Source organism: Halichoeres trimaculatus, unplaced genomic scaffold (genome assembly GCF_033239565.1).
Source record: "Halichoeres trimaculatus isolate MK-OKI-2021-1 unplaced genomic scaffold, fHalTri1.1 fHalTri1_scaffold_9, whole genome shotgun sequence".
NCBI classification, from domain to species: domain Eukaryota; kingdom Metazoa; phylum Chordata; class Actinopteri; order Labriformes; family Labridae; genus Halichoeres; species Halichoeres trimaculatus.
The window spans coordinates 17,756,725-17,777,253 of NW_027437188.1; the positions used below are offsets into that span (position 1 = coordinate 17,756,725).

General features: G+C 41.7%; 1 protein-coding gene across 3 annotated transcripts in view; it reads left to right on the forward strand.

The window, feature by feature from the left end:
* The window catches only part of LOC141797761 (leucine-rich repeat and fibronectin type III domain-containing protein 1-like protein), a 429,138-nt gene that overhangs the window by 209,718 nt on the left and 198,891 nt on the right, over window positions 1–20,529 (forward strand). For 2 of the 3 annotated variants that reach the window (XM_074679445.1, XM_074679443.1), the window contains exon 1: window positions 7,908–9,181. The exons of the other annotated variant lie outside the window; for it this stretch is intronic. The gene's annotated coding sequence lies outside the window, so the exon portion shown is untranslated. Of the gene's footprint in view, window positions 1–7,907; window positions 9,182–20,529 lie in introns of those variants that run through there. 3 annotated transcript variants of the gene reach the window in all.

Genomic DNA, 20,529 nt, shown 5'->3' on the forward strand with positions numbered 1-20,529 from the left:
GCTAATAGACTGTGTAATGAGTATAGTCTCACAGTATATTAAAAAAATGTTGTTCCACAACTGTTTTTTTTGTACGGATAAAGTCAGTCTGCCATGCGCATCAGTGTTTTCTGTTGTACTTTTAATTTTGAGAAATACTGTGTGATGTACATAAAACATCATCTCATTTTTTTCTTGGTCAACTCTGTAGAATATTGAAATGTATCGCAATATTGTGATATCATGATACATGATAGCTCATGACACTATCTTAACGTGACACATATCGTGAGGCTCTTGCCAATGCTCACCCCCAGCTTTGACTGCGTAGCATATCTTGGGCTGTTGCCCAGAAGCACTAAGAAGAGCAGTACTGCTGGTGTCATGACCAAGCCTTAAGATCTTTCCATTTGTCTACCCAGCACAGCAAGATCCAGGCTGCCCCCAGACAGTTAGTCTCCTTTGATAGACCAGGACCAGTCAGATCAGGCTCATCAACAACAATCTAGCTCAACAGGGGGTCTCCTCTGTTTTTTGCCCAGATATTGTGCTGACATCAGAGTCCAACACGCAAGTGGCTACTCTAGAACTAACTGTCCCATGGGAGGACTGAATTGACCAGGGAAAGAGGGCCACGTATACAGAGCTCATCACAGGGTGCTGGGGCTACGGCTGAAAAGCCCGCTATGGGATAGCCAAGGTCAGATGCAGACCATTCACTACTGCAAACCCTTAAACTCCCTGGGGAGAAATGACTGCAATCTAGGAGAGCCGTCAAGAACATTTTGGAGGCCATAGAGAGGGCCTCAAAGTGGCTGTAGATGTGTAGGGGGGACTTGTGAAACAATGCACCACTTGGGCACAAGTGGGGGGCTGATCACCCTGGTCGCCTCTGCTAGGGTGTATGAAGATTGAAGACCTATAATGCCCTATGACCCCCGGTCCATCACAGATAAAGTGCCAAAGTATCAGGTGTATTCAGCACAGTTTTTTTTATTTTTATTATTATTTGCAGAAGTGGTCAAGGGACTATCAATACTTAATGTTCTACTCCCTTACAATAGATTTGGTCTTGACGGCAAGATCATGAAATTTCTGTTGGTCTATCAAATTTCCATGAATGTCAGAGATTTCCTTTAAATCTAAAATGGCTTGTCATAACCAAACTTTGAAATGTTTCAAGTCCTTTTTGTCATTCTCAAATCATGTTTAAACCCGCCACATATTTTTTGCACATTACCCTCTCTTCAGTGTGCATTACTCTCACAGTACTCCTATCTGGCAGGACTAAACACTCTCATCCTTTTCATAAATCACATAACCGCTTTAGTGCTTAGTGTCCTTTTGAACTCTTCCTTTCCAAATTTGGTGCTTGTAGGGGGGGGTGGGAGGGATAAAAAAAAAAAAAAACATAAACAAAGGCTTATCATGCTGTGACTCACACACATACACAAAAACACATATGCCTGATTTTTTGTCAACTACTTTCTGATGTCGATCCACAAAGAGAGCATTCACACAGGAAACAGACTGTGGAGGGTTGGAGGCAGGTGAGAGAGTCATAAGAGGCAGTAAAGAGTGTGTCTGTGTGTAGGAAGGAGAGAAGGAGGGAGCAAGAGGAAAACATGGATGTGAGATAACTGTGTGTATAAGAGTTAGAGTCAGAGAGATCAGAGCGTGTTGAGAAGAGCTTTCGGCTTTTCTCTTGGAGGATAAAGCGTGTTCCGGCCTTGTGCAGCTGAATCCCGCTGCAGCGCTGTCCATGGTGCTGAATCGGCTGCAGGGTCTTCCGTCTCTCTTTATCTCCCTCCCTTCTTTCCCCTCCCTGCTCTCCTCTCTTACTCTCTCTTCTTCTCCCTGTCTTTATCTCTTGTGTCCTCTCAAAGTCTTTTCTATCTCTCCCTCTCAACTTCACAAGCGCTTTATTGTTAAGAAACACAGCTTGATGCCGCAGCAGTGTCAACACATGTGGCATTGAACTGACAGTAACCAAACTTCAACACAAAGAAGCAAAAATATGCCAACTGAGTATGGGAAATGAGATATGAAAATCACAATAAATAACAAAATATAACAACAAAGAGAAGATATTTTTTATTGCCTGTGGTGCTTTTATTTTTTATTTATTTTGGATCATATTGGGTTTTTTTTCTACTCACTTATTTGACATCAGGCTGCAATTCAAGAAGAATGACACATTTAAATTCCAAAGTTAAAAATTCAGTTTAGTTATTACCACATAAGTACTTTGTGTGCTTTCATCCAAACTCTTCGAGGTAAAAGCAGCAGCAGTTTTTACCAAAACAAGGTGGTTGGTCATAGGCCTGCACAATAAGTTGTTTGAACATTGCCATCGCAATATGTGCATGCGTAATAGTCACATCGCGCATGTGATGTGACTATCGCATTTCCCCCATTTATTGGAGAAATGGAAAAAAAGCAACTGAAATTGAAACCTATTCTATTTTGTACAGAGACATGGCCTCCTGGATCCCTTGCATATACAGCAATCTTCATCATTCACAGATAAACCCCCTTAGCCTGGATTAAACAGTATTATAGGAATACAATGGTGTCTTTGTGAGTCAACCAAATTCTTCCCAAACAGAGCTATTCAAGTCATCTGGTGAAAACTCTTCTATCTTTAATAATGCAATATATATCGCAAACCCCAAATAAATCGCAATGTCAGTTTTTTTCAATATTGTGCAGCCCTAGTTGGTAAGCAGAGTTTATCTCTTTCCATTGACGGCAAATAATTAACCCAATACCTCATTCTTCATACTTAGACTGATACTTAGACTCAAAGCCAGAGAAGTTGAGACGTCAACTAGCTTGGTCACAACCTTTCTATTCTATATTTTAGCCCATTGAAACCACAAGCTAAAAGCTTCTGAATATATTTCTTTTTCATGATGCTGAGCACTCTGCATCGAGTGAGCAAGCGTCCACACCATGCTTAGTTTATCACTTGTTGCAGCTACAGAACAGTGTTTCCCACACAGTGATAGAGGTCAGTGTCTCACGTTTTGTCTAAGCCTCTTCATTCTGTTGTGTGGCTGGTTGCAATACTTCTTATACAACTTGCTGTTGATGAGTATTTTCAAAACATCAGACAAAGACAGAGGCCTAAAGAACCTGTGGGAAGCAGGGCAGGAAAAGACAATACTTTGTGATGTTAAAAAGGAGAGGATCAGGCTTCAGAGGTGGAAGTTCACTTGGACTTGCAAAAGTGACTTTGTGGAAATCTAAAGTATGTTTCTGGGATGAAGCTTCTCCCGTGAGCAGTAATACCCTATGTGATAAAAAAAAGGGTCCCCCACTTAAATCACTTTTCTGGTGTTCAACTTTCTGTCAATGTTTTTTTTTTTTTTTTTCTCTCTTTGGATCTACACACAATTGAAACATGACTGCAACACAAGTTGATAAACTCTGATTTGGTCCTGTGAGCATAAAAAAAAAAGAGATGACCAGGCAGGTTTGATGTTACATCACAGCCATAGCCGTAATATTGTGGTGTGCCCAGGGGCCTGTACAATGACGTGGCCTTCGATTCACATTCGTGATCTCTCTCCGTTACTGGGGTTGACTTAATGAGACATTTGCAATCCTGATACGGTACTATGAAGCTGGATATCAACTCAAGTAATTGAACCCAGCATGTTCCAGTCTAGATCAGTGCACGCTCATATAGAAGGGGTGGTGTTTGCAGTGTTTGACCATTCACAAGCATGGAGAGACCCTTTAGAATAGCTTTCTCTACCCAGGAGGAGCAGAGAAATATTCTCCCAAGATACAAAGAATTGAAAAACATCATCCAGGTGAATAGCAACACAGTTACTACAGCAAAAGCCAGCCTTGTTATTTTTTCCTCAAAGTTGGGAAGTATTAACACTAAATACATGAAGTTTTCCAATTCCGCTCAAGTTTCAGCCATTAGCACAGACGACAACAATGTGATGATTTAATTGTGACCTGCCAAGGGACTGCAGATGTAAATTAGCTTTAAGCCAACTCAGGTACAATTTATCAAATAGTGGCATTTATGTTAAATATTGTACATGATCCCTTTACTAATAAATGAAATAAAATAAATAAACCATTGTGCTATAAGAGAAAGAAAAAAAAAAGTCTTCTTGCTTACTTACATCTCACAGCAGACCCTAACCGGTGGAGTTCCAATCAACACTGAAACATACTCACTCCTTGTCTTTTAGCCAACCCGAACACAGGCGCCAAACTCCAGCTTAAATAAACAATCACAACCTTGATAATCTCATTTTACTGTGTCGGTCACGATGATGCATCAGTATACTGGTCACAGTGTCTCAAAAATTGGGGAAAAACTCTGAAAACTCCCTTTATAGGCACCATGAGGACTATTTGTTTGACGTTGATTGGAGTGACACATTTCATTCACATCAGTACTACACAATCCCAGGTTAATTTGCAAAATACCTAACAAAACTTCTCAGACTCGAGTAGCTTCTTCAAATTGCTCATAATGTTTAATTAACTGCTCAAAGCCTTAAGTTCTGTGGTGTGAAATAAAATTATGGGTAATAAAGTAAACACAGCAAATGCCAACATCCTCTAACTGGAAACTGTATTTTTCTAACTAGTCAGCCACTCAAAGTGACTGAATGTTAATGAGTTGGCTTATCACTGAATATCATGTTAAATGTCTCTCCATGAAGTTTTTTTTTAACCATTGAGGTGACTTTACCCACAGAGTAAAGTAATCAGTATAAGGGAGATGAACATATTTAACATCTCTCCTCTGTTCTAGTGTCCTCCAGACTTCTGTTCACTACATATTCATTTCTTTTTGAGCTCTATCACTCACACCTCCTATCTGCTTTCTTGAAGTGAATATGTGACCAGTTTGAGCCTACATCTCTGCTGTTTTCATATTTATTCCTTCACTTTTACAGTAATGTTTGAGTGCAACATGATGACAAAATGTATCACTGGATTCTGAGTCTTGAGGGAATTTCAGGGCAAGACTTGTTGTGTTTTGTTGTCAACAGTGATTTTCTGGTCTTATAAATCTTTCTGCTTTCTTGTTCATAAAATGTCAGTACTTTATTTGCATGTGAAAACAGTTTGTGTGCTTGTACCAATATTTACTCAGCCCTGATGACTTTACTCTGTGGGTTCCTTTAGGTCACAGATTAGCTTTCATTCTGGGGTCCCAGAGTGAGTACATTTTGCTCCACCCTGGGGACACTTGGTCTAATTAAAACATTACTACAGTGGATAGAAACTATCAGAAACAAGAGCCGACCCATTTTCTTGTGCTGACCAGTAGTTAAAGAAAAAGTTGCTCCAGGCTTGGCAAAATCTCATCACATTAGACCGTCAAATGCCACGAGAAGTGACTCTGTTTTTGTTTCCAAAAATAAACTTCCTACATCCCATGTCAGACTTTTTTTCTCTGTCACAGACACACAGACACACAGACACACAGACACACACACACACACACACACACACACACACACACACACACACACACACACACACACACACACACTCACACACACACGCATATGTTTTTATGTCTTATGAGACTGACCTTTACCCTACAGTATAGCCCAGAGGTTTCTCTGTTTTGATTGAGGTTAGAGCTCAGCAAGAACAACATTAGAGTTTTCATTTTCTGTGCCCCAGTCTGATCTTTGCCCATTCTCTTAATCTGTTTCTCTGTCTACTTTCTAACTTCCTCTCTTATAGTCTTTATCTTCGTTATCTGCTGCCCTCCTGGCCCCACCGCCAACGCCAGTAACCACAATCCTGAATGATATTGCTTTTTTGGCCAGCCATGCACCATTAAATCTATCCCGTCTCTGTGTAATCAGATAATTACAAAACCCTCACTCTTCATAATCTACAAAATCCTACAGAATCTGTAAAGTGAGTTGACTAAGCTGTCCCTAATCTGCCCAGTTCTAATGGTTGCATTCACCAGAGAATGAGCCATTTAGATACTTCTAGAGGAAGTCACAACTCTGTGTGCTTGCCAGAGACCTTAAAGGAGACAAATCATGCTTGTTTCTCCTTTTCACTATGCCAGAATAGGATGCCTGTAAAGCATTTCTGCCCTCAGTACAAGTCATTTAGTTCCTTCATTTCCCCACAATAGCGTTCTCAATATCCTCATTTTAGGCCATTCTGAAGATCTTGTTGAAACGCTCCGTTTCGAGAATGACCTCCAGTAACCTCGCAACGTCACAGCCCTTTGTGTTCTGATTGGTCAGTTCTATCAGAGGGGTGGAGGGGGTAGAGCCAGGGGGCGGTTTTTGCAGCATGGCAGTATTTACAAAATTGCCACATTGAATGGAGCAGACCAAAGTTTGCCAAAACTTCACCTTAAGGCATTGATAGCACTAATAAAATGGCAGAGTGTAGGATATGTCCTTTTGTATTGGACCCCGAGTCAGACCCAGACGGTTCTGCAGCTCAGGAGGAAGAAAATCCACCTCAACACAGATCATCTCAGGACGCTTGAGTGTGGTGAGTCAAACCGGTACTGTAACATGTATAGTTTATACATGGAAATATAGGCAGACTTCACCAATAAACTATTTCTATAACAGGGCTCCATCCTGCTCCTTCACTTTTCTGTCTGTTTTATCCATCATGCTGAAAGTGTAGTCTAAAGATCGCCTCTACCGTCAGTTCGTCACTATGTTATTATCGTCGTTATACTCGGCTCTTGGTGGGTGTATCCCTCGGTGGTGGTTGTGTGACTAACTGACATCACAGAGGAGGAGCTGCTTTATCAGATTACTCCAATAAAAAGAAAGCATCCTCGTGTCGTCACGAAGGTCGAAATCTCGCGGCCAACTGGCAATGACCTATTTATTTTCAGAGGTATCAAATCTTGTTCTAGGATATCAGAAAAAATACAATATCTCATTTTTGGAAAATTCAGGGGGTGAGAGGTCTTGTTTTCAAATTTATCATATTATATGTAAGAATTAAATCAGGAATCAGCATGATATGTCCCCTTTAAATCAAACCATTCAGCCTGCTTTGAACAGGGTACTGCGCACTTCTTTTACCTTGAATTGGAAGACCTCTTTTCTAATACTTGGCATTGGCATTCATCAGCCCTTTTAAAAATTCAGTTAAGTTGATCTATAAGCAGCTTCTCGGTTGTGTTATGTTTTTAAAATATATAGCAAATATGCGAGGGGATTTGACCCTAGTGTGACGCATTGAAGCTCCTGTGAGGAGTCAGCTTTAGTGCCCCCCTGTGGACAAAGTGATACATCATTGACGATCTTTTCTTTTACATGTGCGTGCCATTTTCCTGGCAAAAGCTGTTATTCCACTGTCTTTGAATAGTTTTTATCAGTCATCATGCATGTGGAGGTGTTATTTTTATTTTTGTGCTGTTAGCATCATATGACCCCCATCCTCTGACGGCAGTTACAGGCATTGAAAACTACAAATACAAAGCAGCATTCCGATGTTCAAATGTTCCAAATTTGCTTTTTGGGGTCATAAGGAGGCTTTGCTGTTCATCTAAGTCTGTTTCATACCTGTGTAAAATGTGATGTTAGTGCTTTAATCAGTTGTGCCCCAGTTGTGTGTCTCTGTTTTCCTTACTTCAACCAAACTATTTAACAGGTTTTAATTTTCCACATTAACACTCAAGTATTATTTGTGTGTTTGTGCAAGTGTTGCCTTTCAAAGGAAAAAGACATTTTAGAGAATAGTTGTTTGTGTGTCTAGAAATGTAATCTACAGAACAATAAAAGTCAGAAAATGAAACTAGTGAACTCAGGACCCACTTGTGAGGCCACGGCCGCTTTGAGGTCCGCCTCCCTTACTTTGAGAACCCCTGGCCAAGCCTGTCTCTTTCCCTCACAGACCCAAACTATACCAGCTTCTTGCCACATGCAGGTAAACGCCCCGCCATGGCATCACGCGCATTCGTCACAACGCACCCATCCGTTGTTAGCAACTTTTAATCCCGGTGCCGCGTGCTGTCAATAGACGGAGCAGGACACGGATACAGAGGAGAGGAGGCAGACAGAGAGAGGAGCCTGTAGGCGGATCGCCTCCCGGGACAAACCACCGCACAGTATGAAAGTAACTGCAGGAGATGCCCACAGCGGCGGAACAGGGCGCTCTTAACCGACAGGAGAAAGAAGGACGTGATTAGAGGCGAGTTTCTGAGCGGGATTTACCATCCTTTTCTCTGTCTGGAGCTTGTCTTTTTTTTCCCTGACCAATAACGCCCACATCCAAACCGTGCAATCCACCGGGCAGCACGCGCTTTTGTCCGCGCGGAGAGAAGAGAGAGGTCAAGACAAAGTCACTTCTGTGGCTTACAGAAGGAGCGACGATTTACCAACCTTCTCAGATTGTTTAATACCTCTTTGCTCCTTATTTGTGCACTTCTTACTCCATTTCTCTCTCGGGGTGGATACTCTTCAACGGCAGGAAAGGATTATTCGTGTGACACCGAGTCCAGACTTGAGGCAAAGAGCTCTGAATGAGTGAGATGAGATGTTGGTGCAGGAATGACAGCTGCTGAATGGGGGAGCATGGAGTATCTATAGGGGAGCTTTACGTTGAGGAAGGCTGAGAAGCCAAAAACGACGAACGTGTCGGTATCACTGCTCGCAGTCCCGTCAGTCTCCCTTTCCTTAGCTTTTACGTTACTCTTTTAATAACTATATAATCTAGTGATTTAAACCCCGAGGTCTTGGTGTTTTTGTTTTAATGACCGATAAGAGGAGTCTAAACAGAATGCAGGGTGCTCATGTGGAGTCCAAATGAGTGCGCAACGCGGCGGTGCGCCGGTTTAACGGCGTTTTTCCATGCTCACACTTGTGTCCTAGTGGATCAGCGTTGAACACTGGGCTGCTGTAGATTCCAGGCTGCCACCGGTCGAGTACCCGCACACCGGGCTCTCATGCAAACTCAACGGTAACTAAATTTGAAAAAATCCTTTGCTTGCCCCACCGCCTCTTCAGCATCCCCGTAGTGCGACCAGCTTTGCAAGGTGCAAGATACTCCGTGAAAAAGTGGATATGATTTCAAATTTGGTTTGCAAATCTACCTGAACAGGAGGAGGATTATTTGACACATTTTCGCTGAGTGGAGTTCTACACCTGGCTTGATAACCAGAGGAGAAATAGCTTCCAGCCTGAAGCGGAGTGGAGGAGGAGAGGGAGCAGCACAGGTATGACTGTCCTTATCTACTTTTCTCGTCTTTCCGATAACCGTTCTATTTCCTCCCTTTATCCCCCTATCTTTTTAGTCTTTCCTCGCTTGTTAGCGAGAGGTTGAGTTGTAATTTTGGATGAGGCGAATTGAGTACACGCACTCACATGTACGCACGCGCACAAACACACAGGAGGAGAAGGCAGATGGGGAGATAATGGCGCTGGTGTTCTCTCTCCCATACGATTTAGAGATGCTGATATCCCTTTTTAATAGATTAAAGACTACAGGGAGGAGAGAGATGAAGAGGTGAGGGATGCTGAGGGGGCTGTAAAGCACGGAAAGTGTGAGTAAATGGGTCTGAAAAAGATAAGGAGAGGAGATATGGCTATGAGGGAAGATATGAAGCAGGGATGGGATGAGGGAGCAGGTGGATAAAAACAGCATGGGAGGATAAGGGGCAAAGAGGAGTAGGTGAGTTTAGTGGGAAAGGTGCAGTGGGGGAAAATGGATGGAGGGAAAACAAAGAAAGGAGATGGTATTAAATTATTAAACTAGGGGATGAAGCAGATGAAAGGGACAGGGGAAGCATGGGCATGGGGAAAAGAGACAGGAGGGACTAAGAAGGAGTTGTTAGGGGATGAGGGCACAGGACAGGGTGCAGGGACTGAATACAGAAAAGGGTTGAGAGGAGTGAAGATGCCCTCACGATAAGGGAGGGAGAAGTTGTTAGGAGGATAGCAGAGGAAAAGGAGGGGGACAGAATGGCAGGTAAAGGAGGAAGGACTGCTGTAAAGGTGAAGGGAGGAAATAGAAGAGGACGGGAGGAGGTAATGGAGGGCAGGTAGGGGGGAAACAACCAAGATAGAGGGGGATAATGAGAACTTGGAGGGAGAGAGCAGGCAAGCTTTTACAATAGCATGCTGGAGGCCAAGTGAAGAATACTCTAACAGGGCTATGCTGTAGCTACGGTCTGGTATTATCCAATGAATTGCTGCGTAATGGTCGCTTGCTGCTGCTGCACCATGGAGACAGCAGAAGAGACAGAGAGAGGGACGAGGAGAAACCACAGCCAACTATTTAGTTTGCAGCGTCAGCTCATCAGCTCCTCTTTACCTTGTAAATTTTTCCTTCCTCCCTAAGAGCCCCATTTGCATTTTGATGGCAGTGTTTAATAGCTCTAAGCCTTCTTAAAACGCATGTAAACACACATGCAAGACTGAATGTAGACTGGGAGGAAGGGGATGACTGATTTTCCTGCTTCTGTTTTCAAATGTGTATACCTGTAGATTAGCTGAAGCCTCAGTTTCATTTTTCAGTCTTCCCTGACTTGATTTCACGTTCCTCTGCTTTACTTGTTTTGATGTATCATGTTGGCCGTGGCTTGAAACTGGTTCCAAGGCACACTTAATAATCCAGTCTTTGCTGCATGTGATCATATTTTGCAGTTTAATAATTTCCTTATCATGATGAAATGCAAAGAGAGAGGCTGGAAGTGAATGAAATCCAAAGGAGCACATGCTGCCACCATCTATCTTTGATTGTGACCCCGCTTGCACCATGACATTTAAAACATATAAAACTCAAACACCAACTGAAGATTTTGCTCAGACTGAGCTGTGAGTGTTGAGAAAATCAGCCCAAAGAGGATTCCAGCCTGACATATTTCTCCTAACCGAAATATAAATAAATTTTAATCATGCCCGTATTTATAAGTTGATGTACTCCTGGAGTGTGCTGTAATGAACTTGGCCTTGATTCTCTTAATCCTCCTGGTTGCTTACACATTTTCCAGCATGATTCTTGCAAGCTGTATTCCCAGTAAAAGCTCATATTATAGACAAGCTCGTATTTCAGATGCATCCTCCTATCCCACACATGAATATCACTATACATGAGTAAACAGAGTATGCTTGCACTGCCATGGAAACTGAGTTCTCAGAGGCGCTTTAAAAAACTAAAATTGGATGAAGTGCCCCAGGGAGATACTGGAAGGTCAAGTTTTGTTTTTTTTTTCTATGAATTTGGATGATTTTTGTATTGAGGAACTCCAAAACATAAAGCATGACTTTAATTGGATATTTTTGTTCATTCAATACTCTATTTTCAAAAGCAGTGCCTCTGTATAATGATTTTAAAAAGCCCAATTTGCCCCTGAAAAGTCACAAACTCTGCAGGGCTCTCAATGTTATAACTATTCAGGTGAAAGCTGCTTTTTTTGGTGTATGATTTGAAAAGCTGTCAGATGACATCAAGTCTTCTGCAGGTTTTTTTAAGGTTTTTTAAAAGCTGCATATAAGTGCCCTCATTGTTCAGTGAGGAGCACAATATGGCACCCAAATGTTGACACAGAAAGGTTCAATAGAAGCAGTAGCTCATTTCAAACTATGTTGATGGGGTTAATGAAACAAGGTTAACCTAATAGCTAAGCAGGTCATTAATGTGTCTCCTTGGAACAGTGACACAACTCATTAAGGAGGTACTTTCAAATAAGACTTAATTTTTTTTTTCAAGTGTTAAATTCTGTCACTGACAATATAAATTGTCAATAATACTATTTTTTTAATTGAACAGCAAATGTTTGGTAGACCACCTCAGCTGCTAAAGTCAGCTTAACAGGAAAGGGATGAACAGGTAAACCGTTTTTGGTACTCCTGCCATAACCTATTCAATAGACGTGCAAAGGCCCATTTATCCTCCTTTTACGTATGGAAATGTATACATCCTATTCAAACAATGTTATCGTCACTGCTCGCATACTTCCATGTGTCCTCTACGTTGGCATTGTTGTCTGGTAGTAACAGCAAGACTGCCCCCATGGATTCTGGTGGTACTGCTCCATTTGTCTGATTGATTTATTGAGATGCCATCCATTTTGAAACCCAGTGATGATGTATCTCTGGTAGAAAGTAGACAAGGATAGCAGAAAACAGTTTCCTGCCCTTTTTTGTGCACTGCAACATGTGAGCAAAAAGAAAGTTTATTCCCAGTACCAACATCTTAAAGTGGACTTTAAGCTGTAATTTGCATGCAGGAGTCTGCACATGGATGCTGATCATAATGAGATGGTGGCAGTGGCGGCTGCTGGTCAGTCAAAGACGGGAAGCTCATTTTTTTCCGACCTACGTCATAAATTTGTTTATTTATTTAAACGTAATTTCTACCCTCCGTGCCAGCTTGCTAGCATCTGGAGCTGCTACGTTAGACTACGACAGGTTGTAAGTGTGAGTGACAGGGGGAGAAGCTCCGCAGCTGTAGCTGTAGCTGTAGCTGGTTATTGGTAAAAAGAGAGAGAATCTTTAAACACACAACGCTTGTCGTTTTTAAGAAAGGTAAACTCGCTGGGGATCGATAAAGCCTCCGGATCAGCCCAGAACAACTGAATGTAAAACTCAGAAGATGCTCCCGTGGAGAGTTATGGCTCATTTCACTGTCAGTCAAAAAGGGATTCGACATCATCCAATCATCATGCAGAAGCCCAGCGTCCTGGCCAGCCCACTGCCTCATAGACCCCCAGAGACGCTGAGCGTCCGATGGGCGGGACAAAGCCCAGCTTTTATCCAATGACCGTCCAGTTTCCACAATGGGACAACCCACTCTACGCTTCCCCACTGAAGTCAGAAGACGCTCAGCGTCAGACTGTGTTAAACCGCTGAGACGCTGCTGGGATGAATGAGAAGGAGGTCGATTCTGAACAAAAGATGAAGGAATTCTAGCTCATATTTTGTCAATGAAATGTACACACAGCAGTACATATCACCACTTTTTGGGGGAAATTTTAGGGGAAGCTGAGCTTCCCTTGCAGTCTTCGAGCAATCGCCACTGGATGGTGGATATGTCTGAATGCATCATAGTGTCCTGGAATGTGTTTTGGCCCATGCCTAATTCCTGGGGAAGGGGTATGTACCCAGGTTAGGCTAAAGTAAGCCACAGTAGGATGAGTCACCTGGATGGCGCAGAGTGCTAAAATTTTGAGATGCTACTTTTCAGATTTCATTATATGAGCTTGTAAAGTTGTTTTCAGCTCTGGGCAGAGCTAAGCTGCTGGTTGGGGCAACACATTTTTAATCTATGTTAAAGGGGTATGTTTCATTTCATGCAAGTCTCCACAAGAAAGCCACGGATGGATTGAGTGAGGCTGTACTGGATTGGCAGTCTCGCATAAACTGCACAGCCAGTTCTAAGCTGAGAGCAGAAAAAGCGGAAATTTCCTGCAGATTTGAAGGCCAGACACTTATTTGACCCTGATTTCCAGTTTGAAAACAGGCCGTGAAAGTGGCGCTTCATGATCCGTCTGGCTTACTGGGGTTTAGGCTGAAGGTTTCAGAAAACATACCAGAGGGATAACCGGGGCAGGAAAGCGTGTGAAAACTGCAGTCAAACCTTCTGATCATTTATACAACACTGCAGTCTGTACATAAACTGCTGTCCTGACACTCAGGTAGCTGTAAGTCAGGGTAGCAAAAGCAGCGGCGGTGGAAGATATTCTCGGGAGATTGCGTGTAACGATGAAGGAGTGACAGTCCCATAACACTTCCTCTGCTTCTGCAGGAGCTGACAATGCATGGTGGTTTGTCATGTTTACACTTTATTGAGCTGTGTTGAGGGAACGATATGAAGAGTGAGGGTTGGCTCTAAGGAGTGTTTTGAGGTTATGTATAAGCATGGTATAAAACCAATATATTTTAAACTAACATGAGCTGGGACTCTCTCTTTTAATAAAGTCATATACTGTTAAAGATTCAGCAACTCACAGCCCTTTGGCTTTCTGTAGAGCACTGATTCTCCTCTTATCATGATTCCTCATCTAGTCTGAGGAGTTAGAAAATTATATGAGCGCTTTTTGAACAAACTTTGAACAATGGAGCCTTCTCTTTTTGACCTCATGTAAAATAGCTTTCATTCTGTCAGCGTCAGATTGAATAATGAAGCTGAAGAAAAGTGTAAATTCTGGAGGAGTGTAAGTCTAAGTGATGGATGTGTCTGTCCGGCCAGAGAGAGACAGCGCTGAAAAGAAATGGAACTCACACTGAGAAACTCAATGAGTTTTGGAGGGAGAGGGAAATACAGTTTCGTAGCTGTGGGGAAGTGATGTATGGTTCTGCAGGTACAAGAAAATATACTTCCAACATAGTGAAAACCTAACATATGAATGTACACACGGGGGTATGAATATTTGAAAATGCATGCCCTGTGTTTGAGAAGTACAAAGACTGTGTTGGCATTCAGTGAGGGTGTTACATGCAAGAGGAGAAGATGTAAGGTTTCAAGAATGAAAGGCAAACAAGGAAGGAAAGGCTGAAGAAAAGGCAGATGAAGGGAAAGACAAGAATCTGAGGGCGAGAAGAGAGAAGGTAAATAGAAAACAAGTTGCTGTGCTGAGGAGTTGACCTTTGCTCACCAAGGCAGGTCAATTAAGCAATCCTGTGTTTGGGGTGGAAAAAGACAGAGAGTATAAAAATGGTGTGTGAGACAGCTAAAAAGAGGAAGACACTTGAAAGAAAAAAGGGAAGCAAGGAGAGAAAGAAAGCGAGCATAAGGTGAGAAAATTCTGCCATGAAGCTGTAGGTGTTAAGTCTGTGATATTGCGACACGCTGTTTTTATAGTATTAATGTCCAAAATATGTCATCATGATGTTCTCAACACTGCGACATGCTGTCCACTACAGTAGGGGTTTAAATGTTGACACACTCTGTGTATGCGTGTGTGTGCATGCACGGGTGTGCACATGCATGGCAGCAGATGCCGGTTCAGTGGCGCACTCCCACCTCACCGGGGGAGAGCGGGTGAGAGATCCTACTGAAAGAGAGAGAGGGAGAGGTGAGGAGAAGGATGGAGGGGAGGTGCCAGCAGAAAGAGTGTGTGGTGTGTTGAATGCCAAGTAGCCTGCTATTAGAATGGTGCTGTGTTGAGCAGGCAGTCACAGGCATGTAACAGAGCTCAGCTAAACCTCAGCATCCATAAGTTTCTGCAGTTTATCCTTTGGGATGAATGATTTAGTGTCTTTTTTTTCTATTGGTAACTGATTTTTTTCTCTGATTTACCACTTAGTTTGGTTTTTGTTTGTTTCAGTGTAGTTACAAAAAGGCGCAATCTCCAAAGCAACTCATTTCCCAGTCCGTTGAATGGAGGCTTACATTGGACTAGCTGACGAGTCAAAAAGAAGGGAACAACCAAAAACATTCAAAATCAAACAGAATCTGTCCAACACAGCTGAATGTGGAATCTCTAAGCCTGTGGATAAACCATGTTTAAGTAGTTTGCAGACTGTGGCTAAAGTTAGCTCAGCTAGCAGCAGCACCTTCTGTCTATGCAGCTAAAAAAAGACATGCCTGTGCTTGTTACACTTTACCATGATCCAGTTATCTAGATGTAGCCTGCAAACAACCTTTTTTCCATTTAATGATTTAAAATACTGCCATACCACTCTGCGCTATATGATGCCATCTGTCATCTGTGCTGTACTTCCCTAAGGAAAAACGTAACAGCATTATTGCAGTGGCTGGCTAGTGATGAGTGGCTATGCTTCAGATTCAAACTAACATATGACTTTCCCATTAGATTTGCTACTTAGTCAGTAATGTTGTTTTTTATGTATCAATGTTCCTTGCTGAAGAACCTCTCTGAGTCACAAGGCTAAATCAAATTGATGTCTCGTTTTTTTTCTACTGGAGCTGCATGTTGTATTTATAACCGAACTTACCTAACAGACATTTGCTGATTTCCCCTTGCATATACATTTTATTGGAATGAATGAATCCCAGCTGCATCATTTGAACTTTCGTTGCTTGAAAATTAAGTCAAGTTGTGCATTTCAGGAGAACTTAATTGGGATTTGCTGTCCAAACTTTGTTAATGCATGAATAATTTCATATAATTTGTTTTCCCAGCTGACTCTTTGAGGTATGTAGAACAGACACTCGCAGTCGTAGTTGTCTCATCCATTAATGGAGCTTCAGTCTGAGACCAATTCAGAAGTCAAACACTGGGAGGCAGATTGCTTTAAAGCAGAATGGGAAGAGTTGATTTAATTTAACATGACTGGCAAAAACATTAGTACTGATCCTTCCCCATTAAAACTCAGCTGAAGTCAAATAAACATGTCTGTTCGCATTCAGACATAAGACAAACGTATTGCATCAAACATCATGAACATGGTTAATCTCAGCATATTTAATGACCCTCAGGGCCATCTGGCACTCTCCATTGATTATGTGTGTCTTATGGGCCGTGGGAAATTACATTGGTAAGGCTTTTCTTACAGTGTGTATGCTGTGGTATGAAATAATGAAATAATGAAATAAAAAGGGTGTTTGTAGACAAATAAACATGGTTGGAGTCTTTTTTTTTAAAGTTTTGTTCAACATGATGATACAGGGCCTGTTCCCACCTTTGATTACTAATACTTTTCAAATATTTTTTTGTTTGGGCTTGTTACACTGCATTGTAGCACACACATTGAGTAAGAAACCGCTTAATCATCAATCAGTCAATAACGATTAGTCACTTATACACCTGATCTAAGGACTACTGAGTAGATAATGATGAGTTGCAGACAAGGAGAAACAGAATCAATAAATCATCTGATGCTGCTTGGTAAGATGGCAGTCCTGGCTTTGTTGAAGCAGAAATTGCTTGATGTTGATTCAGGACCACACGTTCAGCTAATTAGGATTACACATTTTGTATCAGTAGCAGTTGACTTGAAGCACTGGCAATACTTAATGATTTGTCATTTTTGGATACATATTATTTGACTGTCAGATACAAATGGGTAACCAAAACATGTCCCTTCTGGAAAAAAAAGAAGCAATGGGCTGGTTAGGTCTTGATGCTACTGAGGTGACCTTTGTATCCCACTAATGTCTAAGTAGAATAGAATAGAATAGAATAGAACTTTATTGTCATTGTAACAAGTACAACGAAATTGAAGTCACAGTAGCAATCAAGAAAACAAAAGTAAGAAAGTGTATAGAAAGTGCAACAAGGTCCATAAGAAAATAGATGATGACAGCTTGTCCATCATTCTCCAGTTCAGCCAGCCTCCACCTCCACAGGGTCCAGGACTGAGCTTCTTTAGTCATGCTCCATCTCTGTCTCCTAGATCCTGTCTGCTCACAGCAGGTGAAGCTCTTCCAATGTGGCGTTGGTGTCTGATGTTAGCCCCGCTAGCCATGTCTGTGGATAGCATGATGCTACTCTGCCCTCTGGTATTCCCTCTGTTGCTGGGTTAGCATGGCTAGCTCGTCCATCTTATTGGAGATAGATCTTACGTTCCCAATAACGATGGATGGAAGGACAGGTCCATGTTGTCACTTCTTAGCTCACACCTGAGAACCAGCACGTTGTCCTCACCTCCTTCTCCTCACCTTGTGGGAAGACATCAGGCCTTGCACCAGTTAGCATTGACATGCTACAGGCTGCAAACAGCTGGGTTCACATGTAAACAACGCAGTCATGGTTACATGTAGGATCTCCAGACAAACACAGGAGAAAAAGGAGTAAAAATATCACTGAAGCCACAAAAAGTTTGGTGTTCATGATCAACAAATGAGCCATACAAAGAAATGATCCACTCCAAATACAAAGATTACAAAAAGACAAAAAAATTACAAGAAACAGACAAAGAAGAGAGTGCTGATGCAAAAGGCAGCCATAGCCAACAGGGCGGTGCCTTGCAATTGATTGCTGATCGCCTGTTGATTCATATTCTACAACACTTGACTTAGTGATAACTATTGTGTGTGCTATATATAAATTTACATTTTCCACTCAATATAGCATCTGTAAGAATGCAAAAACACACAAAACAATATGTTTGTATGATTGATAATTAATTCAGGCAGTAAGGGGTTTTTCAAGTTATACGATAAAATGCCCTCTGTTTTGACCAGATTTCTTACTCTTCACCACAAGAATTTAACCTTAAGATCCTGGCTAGTACTCACAGCCGTGGTGCATTGGAGTTGCTTCCAAAAACCCAAGGGTCTTTGTCCTAAAAATCATCAGAAAAAGCCTTTTTCAAATTATCTGAAAATCACAATAACAACCACTCCATGGTTAACCTCTGAACCAGCCACTGAGCCGCACTTATTAGAAACCTCTCATTTATGATAAATTACACAGTCATTAGTTTCTCTTTTCCGCACTGCCAAATCAAGCGATTCATCATACTGAGCAGTCACTGAATAGTCTCTTGTTACTTCCTGATTATGACAAGAAGCCAGTTCTTAATAGGGGGTTGACGACAAGTTCCTTATTAACAGTCCATAAGGTTACATCCAGGGCAAAATTAAGATGCTGAATCTAGAAATATTTCATAAATGGAAAATGTTTCAGAGCACGGTTACTTCTGATTTGACCATAAAGCCTGATGAAAAGGCAACGACTCCCAACATGAACTTCTTTTGTACGAAACAGTGTATTAAACAACTAAGCAAAACATCTCAATTTGTAACAAAGCAGTCTGAGAAATAATTGGGGTGCACTGGAGGAACCAGAATAAATGTCAAAAATAAATTTATTCTCAATAGGGCAACAAACAGATGACCTCAGTAGAGCTAATTACAGGATTCTTCAATGGATTGGTTGTGTGTAAGTGGATGGGTACAACAGTGCTGTCCTGTAACAGCAGGAGGGATGGGCAGAAGAAAAAAAAGGCTCAGTATTTAGCAAACACTTGTTCATCTGATGTCTCCAAGCAACACTTGAGGTGTTAATGTTACACATTAGGTGTGAAAAAATGAGGAAAAAATGAAGAGACTGTTATTAAATGAACACGTCCTTGTGGTGAGTAAAACGTGTTTATCATTTGTTCATAAACACACTACTATACTATTGGCTGGAAGAGTTGCTGAGAAGACATGTACACTATCCAATGCAAGCAGAGCCATGGCATGAATTCATTAGAGCATGTTTGTCTATGAGAAGAGTTTTGGCACCTTAAAGTGGTTTTGAGACTACTTTTTATGGTGTTTTTACAAATTAAAGTAAAATTATGGAACTGATACACACATTACACATTAGCCATCCTTCCAGTGCTGCCTGAAGTATGTGGATCTTTTCCTAAAGACTGATCCCAGTGATTATTCCTCTCCTCCATCTCCTCCACTCCCCTCTTCACTTAAACAGCTGTTCTGCATCTGAGTGGGAGTCAGTCTCTGCTTGCATCATTGTGTGATTGTGTGGAACAGTACCTCTCTCCCCCCTCTCCCCCTGTAATTGTCTTGGTCTGAGGTGACGGAGCAGACCTGACAAGCGAACCCAGATAGTGAGTGGAGATAGATTGAAGAGGAGTGTCTGCTCTCTCCTCTATCTCTCCTCATCTATTACTCGTGTCTGACAGAAGCAGTGCTGTGTGATGGATGGATGCCTCGCTCCATCTCTATTCACTCCTCGCTCCCTTCACTCTGATTTTGCTCCCACTCACTCATTTTTCACCACTTGGTTTCTCTTCATCTTTCCATCACTTTCTCCTGCTCATCTTTTTTTAATTCATCTTTTTTTGTTTGCTCTTTCTTTATCTGCCTTTCTTTCTTCACCTATTTTACTTTGACTGACATTGTCTGCCTCTTGCAGGTGTTTAAATGATCGTTTGTGTGTTATAGAGATCCACAAAAACTCCAGAGTTTCAAATTACTAGGGCAGAGCGATCTATCATTCTCTGTTTGTTGCCATTTATCAGTCTGTTTTGTCTTACAGGCAGGAGCCTGTGCTGCCTGTGCTCATATTCAGTTCTCTAAACAGAGTGCTGCAGGCGCACTGTTTAGAGAAGTAGCTTGACTTTCAGTTGTAAATGAACACAGAAACAGCGCAGGGTGCACTTATCCCAAAGGAGGACGAGTTTAAAAATCAGGAAGCTGATGCAATTTTGAAGATAATTTGTCTTTTTCCAAACGTCATGTTATACAAGAATACAAACAACTGACATAATTGCATGCTTATTGATAGTTTGAGATGAGTCCCTTTTGTAGTTATTAATTTTGTTTAAAGTGCTTGGTCCCTTTAAAATAACACTGTAACACTGAAAATAGGGCAAAGTTAACCAAAGGGATCATTTTCCTATAGAGACCCTGGCCAGATGTTTATATAAATGATATTCCATGATGGTGCAGTGTCTGTCAGTAATTGTTATGGCAGGAGCCAAAGGCACTTGGATCGGATTTGGACAGCCGCTCGTCATTCACTCCACTCTTGGATTGCTGTCAGTGTGGATTTTTTCCATCAAAACTGCTGCGTGATGTCTGTTTGTTCATTCCAATAGTTTTTGGAACATGTCTGATGCCTACCATCCCAGTGTGCAGTGGGTAACAATAAATAAATGACTGATAGAGGATCAGGGTGTAAACCTGATTATGCTGATCTAT